We start from the raw sequence: 13,783 nt of genomic DNA, 5'->3' as shown, positions 1-13,783 counted from the left end.
CTTAGTTAAACCAAGACGAGTGCGTGCAATCAAGGATAATGTCATTCTATTCTAAATAAAATCGTTAAATACTCACTGTTAGGTTAATATTGCTTGCTTACATGATCAGGTTAAGATAAGGCCCAAAAAAGACACACTTACAGAGTTTCAGACATTTATACAAATCGTGACATGAACCCTGAGCACGAGAGGATTTTCCTGAATCGTACGTGACGCGAGGTATCCCTCAACGGGGATACCTACTAATACCTTATCAAGATAAAAGGAGTTTGAATTAAATATATAATATCGAAAATGGTACTTCTGACTATATTGAAATATATAAAACAAAATTTTTCGATCAACACAACTTGTATTTATAAATGCTGTCATTGACATGAAAAAGATGCCAGCGGCATATGCGTTAAATGTATCTTGATATATTCTGTTAGCTAGAGTTGATCTACCCTTTTAATACTGGGCTTATTATCCTAAGTTATGAAATATAATCCATCAGTTTTCTTGGAGAATTCAAATGTCGAACTTTTTTTTGCAATCAACATTTTGGTCTATATGATCTGTTTCAAGGACGACCTGAATTGTACTAATGGAAGAGGTTGACCTGACTTAATAAGGCTTCACTGTGGATGTTTGCCATTAGGCAAGGACCCCACTGACTACGTGAAGGTTCACTGTGCATCATTTGTATATGCAATTCATTAGGTACAGTATGACATTTTATGAGGTTTATATGCTCCTCCATCTTTCTATTTGTCGCCTTTCATTTGCGTACATTAAATTTAATTGCTGTTCAGAAGGAAAATATTTCAACATAACAAGGAAAGTTCTTTACCAAAGACAGTATGCCTTGGCTAAACTTTGTATGTTACATTCATATGCAAGATATGTTTTGCAGTGAAATTAACGAAGTGTCCCCGATATAGTTATTCAAAGACAAAAATGAGTTCAGTGAAATTTGACCTCATACTTTAACCACATGGACCCTTAACACTAGGAAGAAATTTGTTAATTTCGGGGTTAGGGTATCAAAGGTTAAGACCACAAATCCCAATATGACAAATAGGATTTCTGCAAAATAACTTTTTCTAGGTCACATGCTCTAATCAAATTTTATTACGGTAAAGATAGAAGCCTATTAATTTGGGGTTCAAATGGCAAAAGTCGAGGTAACATAAAATATATGGCGTGAATGTGCCCTATCTCTCACGGGTATCTATTTCAACATAAGTAAGAGGAAAAGGGTTATCTGGCTTTATTAGCGACAAAAAGGTGACATATTTTGGGATCATTGTGAACTCATTTAAATACATCAGATATTACATCGTTGTGATATATCAAGACTGTAAGGACACTAACACATTCCCGGATATTGGTACATCACCACATTCATGATTTTAATTCATTTCGAACATTCGCGGGTATGTCAGAAAGTTTGCTGTTAGCCTTCCATGCGATGCTTCACTTCCCGGGCTTTTCCCCGGGTTCTTCCTCAACAAAAAGTAATGACCACCATGTGTATCCTATCATCTGCTGACACATGACATTAACGTACAAGCAAAAATTTCGAGTAAAAAATTATGATCTCTGTTGTATATAACACTTAGTATTACTTTTGATGTGTCGAAGGAGCCAATATGATTTATTGGTCAGCATACCAGTCTCAAGATTAGTGCAGTGCAAGATTCCTTGTCTGTGGCAGAATTTTGTTTTGGGCAAGCGATCTTGCTCTGTTTAACTTCATACTAACTAGTCTGTCTTCTTCAAATACGTTACTCGATCACAATACCTTAGGAGAAATATTATTAAATCCTTCCATTCCAAACTAAAACATTTCTAGCTAAAAGCTTAATTCACCTGTCCACCTAGGTTGCCATTAGAGAGTGATATCCCTTTGATACAGGGAGTCAAATCTCCAGAACTCTTCCGTTACTACATCGACTCGTGCTTAGCAGCACGCCCTTTCCAAACAGAAACAATTCTCAATCAATACAATCAATTTGAACGTTCTCTACCATAAAGCAAATTAGAGGAGTTAGTCGTATTTATATACGTGACGCTCCACTGATTTCTACCTGAATTCGCTGTCATGTGGCCTTTCCAATAGGTAATATTGTCTTGAAATCGATAGTGTAGAGTATTAATCATGATGCTTTATCGAATTTGTATGATCATAATTGGTGTTTACTATAGAAAAAGTAGTTATATTACTTATCTTTGACGCCACGCTCGGATATGTAAAGGCAGGTTTTCGGTTCATACTTAAAATATGCAACACTTCTATGATTTTACTTGTATTTGCAGTCTATTGGTCTTTCCTATGGGTATCAGTTATTAAAATCATTTAGCTTATATAAATTGGATGTACCCGCTTACCCTCCAAAAGCTATAAAGCAAAGGAAAGCAGAAAGCAAAGGAATCGGAGTGTTACTTAATCGTGATTAATCTACTCAAATGAGAAAATGATTGGACCAACTACGCCATCAACCGCGCAAAAGATTATCAATGAACATCGAGATAGTCCATGGTTTGTTCCGCTACCAAAACAGTAGTCATCCAAACCTAGAGTTGCTCAACTGCACATCTGCGCAGGCCTTGAGGAACCAGTGGTAGCGAACTCTATCAAGCGAGATGGTTCTCCACCTTAAAGGTGTACAAAGGCAGATAACATATCTTCATACCATGATGTGTTACAGAATACTTAATACCAATGCAAGTATCAATACCTCATTAACTAACTTCCTGCTACGGTTGTCTGACGAGAAACAGTTATCACCAATCACAAATTAAAGCTACCGTTCCACGATCACCGGCACCCAACGTCATCATGGAAAATAGAATCTCTAAAACAATGACATATTCGATCATCAGTCCAAATTTTTAAATACACGGAGACGTTAGATCCTTGTCAAAGTGAATCTATAATGGATATTAACCTGGCAAAAAACAGACATAATCCAGAGCTTCGTTACTTCACTTCTCATATAAGACCTGATTATCCACTACAATAGTGAACGGAAGGAGGAATTCTGGCTCTTATTTTAGGATTTTGTTACTTCTGAAGCCTGAGGTTTCCTGAACCACTACGTTATAGTCGTAATCATTTCACATGGCATTCACTCTTGATGTGTTTGATTGCATTTGGTTTAATGCATCATGGATGCAGTTCACAGGAGATGGTAAATAGTCATACTTTGCTATTGCTTGGCTGGATTGCCATCTTATGAGTTTACGGTATGGTGGTGTGTCTGTCATGCAGTTATTGTTCATCTGTCGGGTTGCATGTATGACAAACTGATCTTAAGCTCTTTCCGTTACAGGTCACTGTCATCTCACCTCTGGTTCTCTCTGGGTTCAAGTCTCTAGTTCAGCCACTGTGGGTATATGTGAAAACGAGCTAGCTTCCCGTGGATCAATAGTTCTTCATGGTTTTTTCTCCCAGGTTTTACTTACACCAAATATGCTGTATGCCAAATGTAGACTATCATGTACTGATTTATAGCATTAGCCCACATCAACAACAATAACAACAACATAGTCCATCTGTACACATTCACTCTTGACTTCTACAAAACGACTCGGCCAATGTGGATCAAACATGCCGAGGTTTCTTAGGATATGCTTAACTAAGCTTAAGTCTCGGTTGGCACCTTCATCAGTATCATTATTATGTCAATGGGTGTCACTTCATTAGAATCCATGTCGAACACTGTGTTTAACTCCACTAGAACAGCTGAGACAAGATACATGTTTCCACCACAGGGCAGAACATATTATCTTATTAGGTCCATATATTACCATTTTTTCTGCTGCAAAATAACGAGTTGTCCATCATCAGCTTGGTAGTGGTTGGCTTGCGCATGTGATACGGATTAGTGGTTGGCTTGTGCTTGTGATAAGGAAAATCAAAATCACTTTAAAATGTTCCTTTTGAATAGACGAAGAGATCCAAAACATCAATCCTATCTCACAGACATGGACCAAATGTTGTGGATAGCACTTAGGGTAAGGAAGGACAAAACGGGTGAAAATTCAACAAGAAAAATGTTATTTCTGTAGAAATTTATGTTACGTGCATATGTTGAGAACCGATAAGATGGGGCTGGCTTATTTGTGTCCTTGACAGTACGATTGTTATCAGACTTGGACATTCTTTATCAAAACAGTTTGGAGTAGTTCTCCTAGCTTTGCATCACCATATGGTAAATCCCATTTCAACCTTTTCCTCAGAATAGCTGAGTTATTTTCAGTCAAAACCTGGCACGAATGTTCAATTGAATAAATTATACCATCCAGTACTTTCTTGTGTCATCATCAAAAACATGAAATGTATATTACTTCCACTGTATCTGTATTTTATAGGCAGGGCATTTCCTTTATGACTTTCTTAGCCGAGCTAAACGTTGTGTTGTTTTAAGTGAAACATTATATGAATGTTTGTTTGGTGTTTTTTTCGACCTACTTTCTTTCCATATACATTAGTTTTCAGAATCTGAAAATATATATGTCTGATTCCATTAACGGGTGTTCGAATGACACAAACGATCTGTTGTTATAAGTGTAGTATTCCTTTGCTATAGTGGCGCACTATTTACATTTGCAATTATAATACTAATTCAGTTAGGCTTGACCCAAATATGAGCTGTGTTTACGATTCAGAATGGATACATGATACGTTTCAATTGGTTGAAAGGATTTAGGTGGCGTGCATGCAAGACATGTTACAATGATATTGATGCTTCAGTCACGGGAGATTCTCCTTGAAAAGATTGAACTTTACGATGCTCTGTAGAGTAGTGAAAAATTGTATAAGTACTCCACCACAATCACCGTGGTATGCCACACTAACATACATTTTTTCTCACTGCCGTAACATAAAATATGCACTTATATGAGCTTGACTTTTATCCTGCTCTGTAATTTGCATAATGCAATGTAAGTTAATGTTACAGAATTTGAAATAATCTCATCAGATTGCTTGAAATTCTCATGTACTGAAGTCCATTAATGGACCAATGGATGATTATAGTATTGTTTTAATTACCTGTCAATGGGATCATATTATTATCCAAATCTTAGCACGTAAAAATGTCGCAGAATAGAAACCTAGTGGGTTTTTGGACTTAATGAATAAGACAAACACAATGTGAGAAAGATGGAAATTTATGAAATGAATTAATAAAGAAAAATTTATGATGTAAAAATACAATGATTCTCTCACGCTCTCAACATACGATTGACTCAAACCACTCTACATTCACACACTGAAAATAAACCAAAATATTAAACCAATATGAAGTACAGATCCAAGAAACCTCACGGACTGCAGATACGCTTCAAACCGTATTTTACACTCCAAGAGAGATTCACATAATCTCGAATATGAACTCATATTAAGATTCAAAATAATCTTACTAACACAATATTCAAACTAATCGTATGAACACAACTAAGATTCAAACTAATCTTATGAACACAACTAAGATTCAAATAATCTTATGAACACAACTAAGATTCAAAATAATCTTATGAACACAACTAAGATTCAAACTAATCTTATGAACACAACTAAGATTCAAATAATCTTATGAACACAACTAAGATTCAAAATAATCTTATGAACACAACTAAGATTCAAAATAATCTTATGAACACAACTAAGATTCAAAATAATCTTATGAACATAAAAATGCAATTGGAACAACTACTGAACCAAACGTATGCTTCTAGACCCCTTGTACAATAGCACGATTCCTTGAGTTGGCCCACACTCTTATCGGTCGCTCGCACCCTTTATGGATCCACCACATGCACAGTCATACGTATACACGTACAGACAGCATACATCACCCTTTTGAATATGCTACGTCTACGTCCGTGGCACAGACATACGTACGTACATACATACATACGTATCGACAGCACACAGCCTTAAATACTCTGGAAACTACAGAGAGCACTAAACAACTTTAGACAGCTTCAGACAGCTTCATACAGCTCTAGTCATATTAAGTCACAATCACAGTAACAGTCACAATCACAGCGACAGACACAATCAGAATCATGGTCACAATCACAGCGACAGACACAATCACATCCTCACAATCACAACGACAGTCACAATCACAGCAACAGACAAAATCAGCGTTGTAATACATGCATTATTACGTGATAAGACATTACAAACCGAATAAGCTTCGCATATCAAATGAAATGTAAATTTAACACTTACCCCTATGGCTGGAGAACAATGGAGAGCGTACACTCCTTCACGTGATCCAAAACGACCAGTGTCGGTTTTAGAGATTGATCTTACTTAAATCCATAGGAGAGTGAGCAAACGTTTGGGTAAAATGCCCGTACATATCATGAAATTAATGTTCCTTCGTCACAAGTAATTTCTGGCGAGGTACATGGTAATACAGTCGCTTACCTGGAAAAACACGTATTCGCCCTAAATAACGTTGTACGCATGTACAACGAGAAATAGTCAAATAGTTCTAAGCCGAAATCAAGTTATTTCTTTGCCTAATTATGTGACAACAAATACATGCATGCATCATCATGGCAATAACGGAAGAAATTTAAAAAATCTGTCCCTGTGCTTCTCCTTTTAAAATTGTACGGTATATTTTAAGTGCTAATATCTATATGTATCCGTCATGCTCACTCCTTGCACAGTTTTGACTGTAACTTTAGTAAGGTTGGTTGATAAATTACTCCGAATCTAAAGAGATGCATGCTTTAGTTCACATGTTCTACCTCTAGGTTCTATATGATCATGAAACTGGATAGACAATATAATGTGAGTTTTCAGTTCTCATTAGGACACCAGCCTGTGTTGAGAGGTCAGTTTGTTGTTCTTGTTTTTTTTTTTTTAAAATGGCTACTACTAACACATTTTTCAATATGATCAGAGCTCAATACATTAGACTACTCCAGGACGACTTGCAACTAGTGTTTTAGGAAGGCGGATGATGAGAGATGTACGGGTGGGTGGGGATGTAGATTCCCAAATTGTTTTGAAGATAAATCTTCAAACGACGTTTTGTAATATTTCTCCTTAATATTAACTGATTCAAAATGTAAGTTTTTTGAACTCTAAAACAACTCTGTCGTAACGATGAGTTGTGCAATGCAGACAGTAATTCCCTGGAACATTTTGTAAGAGCCAAGTTCACTTAATATTTTAGCACCATTTGGAGAAAAGTATGGAATATGAATGACCCAACCATCGTTTCCCAGTGGCATGTATTTTGTAATTTATTTAGAATCTTATTTATGATAGTATGATCGTGTTATTCTTATCATGGTGTTAGCATTATTAAATATTTTATTGTTTGTGTTTCTGTGATGAGTGAGAAAGCAAGATGTGTTTGTAGTTGGCACACAAGCAAGAAAATCAGTATGGATGTTAGCTGTTTGTCTTGTACACGACTAGTGTTTAATTGCATCAATTTTGTAGATGATTATATGTATTTCCTGACAGCTATTTGCAGAAGATTAAAATTAGTCACTTTGTACATGTGTAATTGCCATGCTTCAACATTACAAATTTAGAATTTTTCACGAGTATGGTATCAAAATGAATTTTGGTGGCATTGTATCATTATTTTAGGTTTTTGTTTCTGAACCTACATGATTTCATAGAGTGAAATCTAACTATTGATAATGGTTCAACATATTTAGTAGAGGACAATAATGTGGATTCTAATGGATGTGGGTTGGTAGTAGGGGTGTCCCATTTTCATGCCAATTGTATGATTGTACCTTTATATAAAATTTACATAAACTTGGACAGATTAAGCATACTGAGATGATGATTTTCCATGATGCATATATTACAACAAAGTGTTTCAGTCCTGGATGCAGCCCAGAGGGGGTGGATATATCAAGATAAAAAAACATATTTTAATAGTATATATCCTTGCACAAATTATGAACGCTGTTCACACATGCTGAGAGAGTGTTGTTATGAATGTTTAAGGAGAATATGTAGTTTACCACTGATAAAGGTTTCAGATCCTGGATGCAGCCACGGGGATGAGTGGATAGCGATTTAGATGATGTGGATTGGCCAATACTGACGCAGATATATTTAACGGTTGCCACATCTAGTCTTCATTTTGAATATGCATGAATATATTTGGCATATGTCTAAGAAGCATTTCAATGTTAGATAAACTCTGGTCTTAGGGTAATGATGAAAGGCCATAAATTTAAACTGTGTATGTTTTGGGTCATTGTATTTAAGTGGTTAGTATACGTATACTTGTAGCTTTGAGTGCAACACCATTGTTGGGATATTTAATGCAGCCATCTGTGGTTTGGTATCATGAAATCTAATGACATTTGGGTGTCTGCAGAGTCATTACTTCAATGATATTGTGCTAAATTACTTTTCTGATGAAATCTCTCATCATCACTGATATTCCAGTTAAATTGTAGCGGATAATGTTTACTGATGGAATCAATTTAGTAATCATCCTTGCTATGTCAGCGAAATTAGTGATCATTGGGAAACTGTGGTAACTTATTGTTTAAATGAAAGTAACGATCATACGTGTCATTGCAGATAAATATATCTGACATAATATTTGCAACGAATTTCTAATTTATATGTGTATGTTACATTAGCAAAATAAATACACGTGATTAAAGATTGAATAACTTGTTAATGTCTTCAACAAGACCTTTTTGTAATAAATTTTCCTCCTTTAAATTTTAGTTTTTATCTCTTACCCCTCTCTAAAATTATATGTAATACGTTAATATACAGTGAGATTTATATAGTGTTTATACATATGGAACATTAATGTACATGCATAGAAGGATCACTTATATATATATATATATATATATATATATTAGAACAAAAGCTCATAATTATCCAAGAATGATATGAAAATGCACATATTTTCTTTTTCAATTTTTGAAACTATCCACTGACTTGAGTGCCATGCATGTGCAACATATGGCGCATGGGCTAGATCTGACCTGCATCCTGATTTTGTCCACATATTTACACCAGTAAATTGCTTACTCATAGCACGACTGTAGGAGCTGCACAAACCTGATTTATGGTATCAATGTTTTGGCATTTTCCATCACTGTTATTCCCTCCAAAGCCTTATAATATCTTTGTTTTATGAAGGTTGCTAAGCTAATGGTATGACCCTTCGTGTTATGCTTGTTTTATTCATATTCTGCATGAATAACACGAAAGTATGCACCACATGTGTGTAATTGTAGGTAATTATTGCTTCATATTTGCATGGATTAAACAGCTGATATTAAATATGATGGCCTTCCAATGCAGTCCACTTTGACTTTGTTTTATAAACAACTTCTTAAATGAGGTCAGTCTATCATCCATGATACATAGTTACTACTATTAAAATTAAGCAAACACAATCTCTACGAAATTGCTAAAATATCTAATTACTAAGAAATTGTTGTTGGATCAAAGAAAATACAATTAGTATATGTAAAGTCTCAAGGTGCATCGAAACTCTAAAAGGATTACAATGCTAAAAACTGGGTTGTATATGGTTAGCATTTAAAACAGTTGACCAACTAAAATAACTGTCCAGTTGCAATTATATTGTTGCTTAAATCTTTAAGTGTATCCTATATACAATACAAAACCATATGCATGTGTATGCATGTAAAGTACAGTCTTAAGGGTGAATGCTGTCCATTATCCATCACTGATTGTGCCAGCAGAACCCCACCATTTCCAAACAATCATACGATACAGACGGTCTGTTATCGCACTGTTTTATAAAATGCAAAGTAGCCAGTGTCTGGTACTGGTCTACTTTAGATTCTAAGAAATTTGATCATCGGTACCATTACCAAGCAAATGTTTTGTTAAACAACACAGTCCCTGGATTCACTACCAAGTCCGAAATAGATTATTTGCGTCTTTTTTTAGTGTTTATCTTCTGTATACCTGTAACTGACAACTGATGCTCAGCTTTGATGGACACTACGTTTGGGCCAGATTTTTACGTCTTGCATATATACCAATTCATCATGGCAGTTCAGCTGAAATGATAAATGACCTATAACAGGCATGCCATGATCAAATGTGAAATCATGGGCTCACACTAGATACATACAATGAACTAGGAACATATGAGTAGTGAATAGGGATACTATAGCCTCAATGGGAATTAGCATTACAGACCACCACCCCGGAACATATAGCCTCAATGGAAATTTAACATGGAGAAAAATCGTGGGAACATATAGCCTCAAGGGAATTTAACATGGAGAAAAATCGTGGGACGATATAGCCTCAAGAGGAATTGAACATGGGAATAGGGACTGTATAGCGTCAAAGGAATTTAAACAGGGTGGGACTGTATATAGGCAAGGGAATATGAACATGGGATTTTTTTTTTTTTTAATTTTTAAAAAAAAGGGTAGGCAATCGAAAGTCATTCTCTTTTCGAGAAATGTGGGTGGCCCTGAAAAGGGCCTTTGGGTTTATGTTAATATTAATATTAACATAGATGGCATCTGTCACATCTTCTTCTTCTTCTTAAACTCCTTCTAACTGCAGGTCCATACACAAGTACCCTCTTGAGACATCCTTGTCTTTCTATGTAAACTTTTCTCATCCATAGACTAGTATCTGTCCTATCAACAACAGTCCACTTGGACCGGACATACATGAGCATGTCCGTCCTAAACATCATTGAAGACACAAGGGTGGATGATTCAACTGTGGTCCACATCTTAAGGCGACGAGAACAGGTGAATCAATGCAGTGAACTGCGCTTATTTATAGGTAGAGGAAGGATTGAAACGGATTGAGTTCATTCACCAATCCAAACACGCGTTACAAAATTCAGTCAGCCCGCATCCAATCCGAAGAGAGCAGTCTGTGACGTCACGTGGTCTATATAGATTCGCTAGCGCCTGTGTGCAGTCAATCTATGCGACAGTGATTCAACATGACGGAAACTCAGAAAACGATTCATTGGGGTGCACCAGCAGGGGAGACCGCCCAAGGTAACCCGGACTTACTTTCAGAAGAGGTAAATTGGAATTTTGTGGATTTTCTTACCTCGCAAGAATTTGTTCCGGAACCTTCGTTACCTTCTTCATTACCGCAAGTGGAGAATTTTAGACAGAGACAGAAAGAAGAATTGGAGAAATTTATACAACGACAAAAGGAAGAGGAACAAGCTTTTCTCCAACAGCAGCAGCAATAAAAAGAGGTAAGAAAAAAACAAGAAGAAGTAGCAGCAAAGAAACAAGAGGGTGAAAATCAAACGGTCACGGTACTGTTGGACATTTTAGCGGAGTTAAGAAGTCTGAAACAAATGTATCAGACTTCTTTATTACGACCGAAGAGAATACGACTTTCCCGAGCTAAACACGTCAACCCTGTGACTAAGCCTACCGTACCACCTTTAGTGATTTCAACCCAATCATCATCATCAACATTACGCAGTCCAGAAGTAGGCCTTGGCCGTGGCAGAGGCTTAAGGCAGTTAAAGTTGATTGCTTAAACTCACCCTTACAACAAAAAAGGCCCTTTTCAGGGCCACCCACATTTCTCGAAAAGAGATAGCCTTTCAATTTGCCAATAACTCAAAAAAACAACCCATTTTACCCCCATAGTACGTGTCTTTGTATGAGTGCGTGAGTGTACGTTCTTATTTTAAAATCAAAACTCAAAAACACTTCCCTTATATAATTAATTTATTCTTTTATCCATTGTTACAATCCAATTCACAATTCACAACAGAACACTTTAAAAAGTTCATTGACTTCTTCTGTCTCCTTGTTTAGTCTCTCTGTTTTTTAATTTCTTCACCTTCTTTTCCTCTTCTTCCTCCTCACTTTCTTCCCTTCTTCTTTTCTTCTCCTGTTTCTTTTCCTTTGCCTCTTGTAAATAGAATTGTCTTCTTTCTTCCTCTTCTTCCTCTGAAGAATTCCTCTCTTCCTCTGAAGAATCCCTCTCTTCTGAAGAAGAATCCCTCTATTCTTCTGACTCCTCTTGTTTCTTTTTTGGGCAATCTGGAGACCAATGTCCTTTTTCTTGACAATAATAACAGGTATCTTTACTTTTGTCTTTACTAGCCCCTTTTTTTCTTTTTTGACGGTCTGGACACTCTGAAGACCAATGCCCTTTCTTCTGACAGATATAGCAAGTATCTTGACTTTTATCTCGAAAGGAAGGAGAGTAGTCCGTCGGCTGGTCTGAAGAGAATTTTCTAATGACCCCTCGCAAAGCTCTGATGAAACGTTCGATTTGGCTAGTCTCTTCCATTGTTCTGCTCAGTTTGAGAGTGAAATGAATAGTGAAAGGACAAGACACACACCCTTTTATATAAGCTGGTCTGTCATGACTATAAATTAGTCTATGGTGTTTAAACTTGAGTCATTTGACGTTTTTGCACTCAAGATGAAACGATCCTATTCATTCGAGAAGAAAGAAGAAGAAAGTAAGAGGCAGAAACGTGATCTATCGCCTCGTACCAGAGCTGAAGTCTTGGCACAAATTCATGCCAGTGATTTTGAAGAGGACATGAGTGAACCAGAATTCGAACCCTCTAAACCAAGTTCGCCACCCTTAGTCAACCCTGAAAAATACTATTCCATTCGAGAGACGGAAAAGCGCTCCTCTAGAAAATTTAGAACCACGGCTTACAAATACACGGTGAAGTTTAAAGATTTCAAGGCTGAAGTACCGTTAGAGAAAGCAGAAGGGTTCATCACCGGAGTGTGGGATTCTTTGCTCACCACACTCAAGCGACATTGTCAACCCAAAGAAGACGATCGCTTGAGACTTTCCATACAACACGACGGTTTGAAATCCCCTGTTTGGATCAAGTTTAGCACCCCTGCAGAATTGACCGCTTTCAAAGTCATGGACAAGATTCAACACGTGCAACAATCCAATGACCAGTTTGACATTACCGATGGAAAAGCCACACTGGACATGACCCACGTCTCTCCTCCTCAAGGGACCGGACGCAAAAAGATGTTATTGGTGAACGAGCTTCGCAGCATTAAGCGTAGCCTAGTCCAAATTCACAACCCTCAAGACCAGATGTGTTTAGCCCGAGCCATCGTGGTGGGACGAACCTATGTCAACAAGAACGACATGGTAGAATGGAAAAGAACCTGGAAAACTATTCGACAATCGGACCGAGCCAAACAACGAAACGAAGCAGAACTCCTGTTGCAACAAGCTGATATCCAAAGACGCACCCTGTGGCATTCCTGAGATGCAAAAATTGCAAGATGCCCTAGCTCCACGATACACCTTGAAAGTGCACCCTCAAGAAGTGCGCGGCCCTCTGTTGTTTCGAGGCCAAGACTTTAAGGATGGAAAATACATTCATGTCTATTATCATGATGACCATTTCGATACCATTACCAGCATCACTGGATTCCTGGGATACGGTTATTACTGTGAGAAATGTGACCTTGGTTATAATAATCGAGAGCAACACAAACATTGCGGATTGAAATGCTCAGGATGTTTGGCCACTCAACCCTATCTGAGCGAAGGACCAGTGCCTTGTTCAACCTGTCTGCGCACGTTTGTCAGCACTACCTGTTACCAACAACATCTGAAGACGCAAGGTTCACAGCAGAAATGTCCTTGTCAACTCCTGAGATTGTGCCCTACGTGAGGACAAGGCATATGTACCAATACTGCCAAGGCACACGTATGTCGAGGAAAGAAAAAATGTCACATTTGTCACCACATCGTGGACTTGGAACACCAATGCTACGTGCAAAAATACCAACCCCAACC

At 37.2% G+C, this 13,783-nt stretch overlaps 1 protein-coding gene across 1 annotated transcript in view; it reads right to left on the bottom strand.

Moving 5' to 3' along the window:
* The window catches only part of LOC149786991 (uncharacterized), a 70,517-nt gene that overhangs the window by 36,612 nt on the left and 20,122 nt on the right, over positions 1-13,783 (bottom strand). The gene's annotated exons all lie outside the window — the stretch shown is intronic.

Source organism: Sinohyriopsis cumingii, chromosome 12 (assembly GCF_028554795.1).
Source record: "Sinohyriopsis cumingii isolate HCF-2022 chromosome 12, ASM2855479v2, whole genome shotgun sequence".
Classification (NCBI taxonomy): Eukaryota; Metazoa; Mollusca; class Bivalvia; order Unionida; family Unionidae; genus Sinohyriopsis; species Sinohyriopsis cumingii.
Note: the sequence above shows the minus strand (reverse complement) of the source record. Positions and strands in the feature narration are given on the sequence as shown.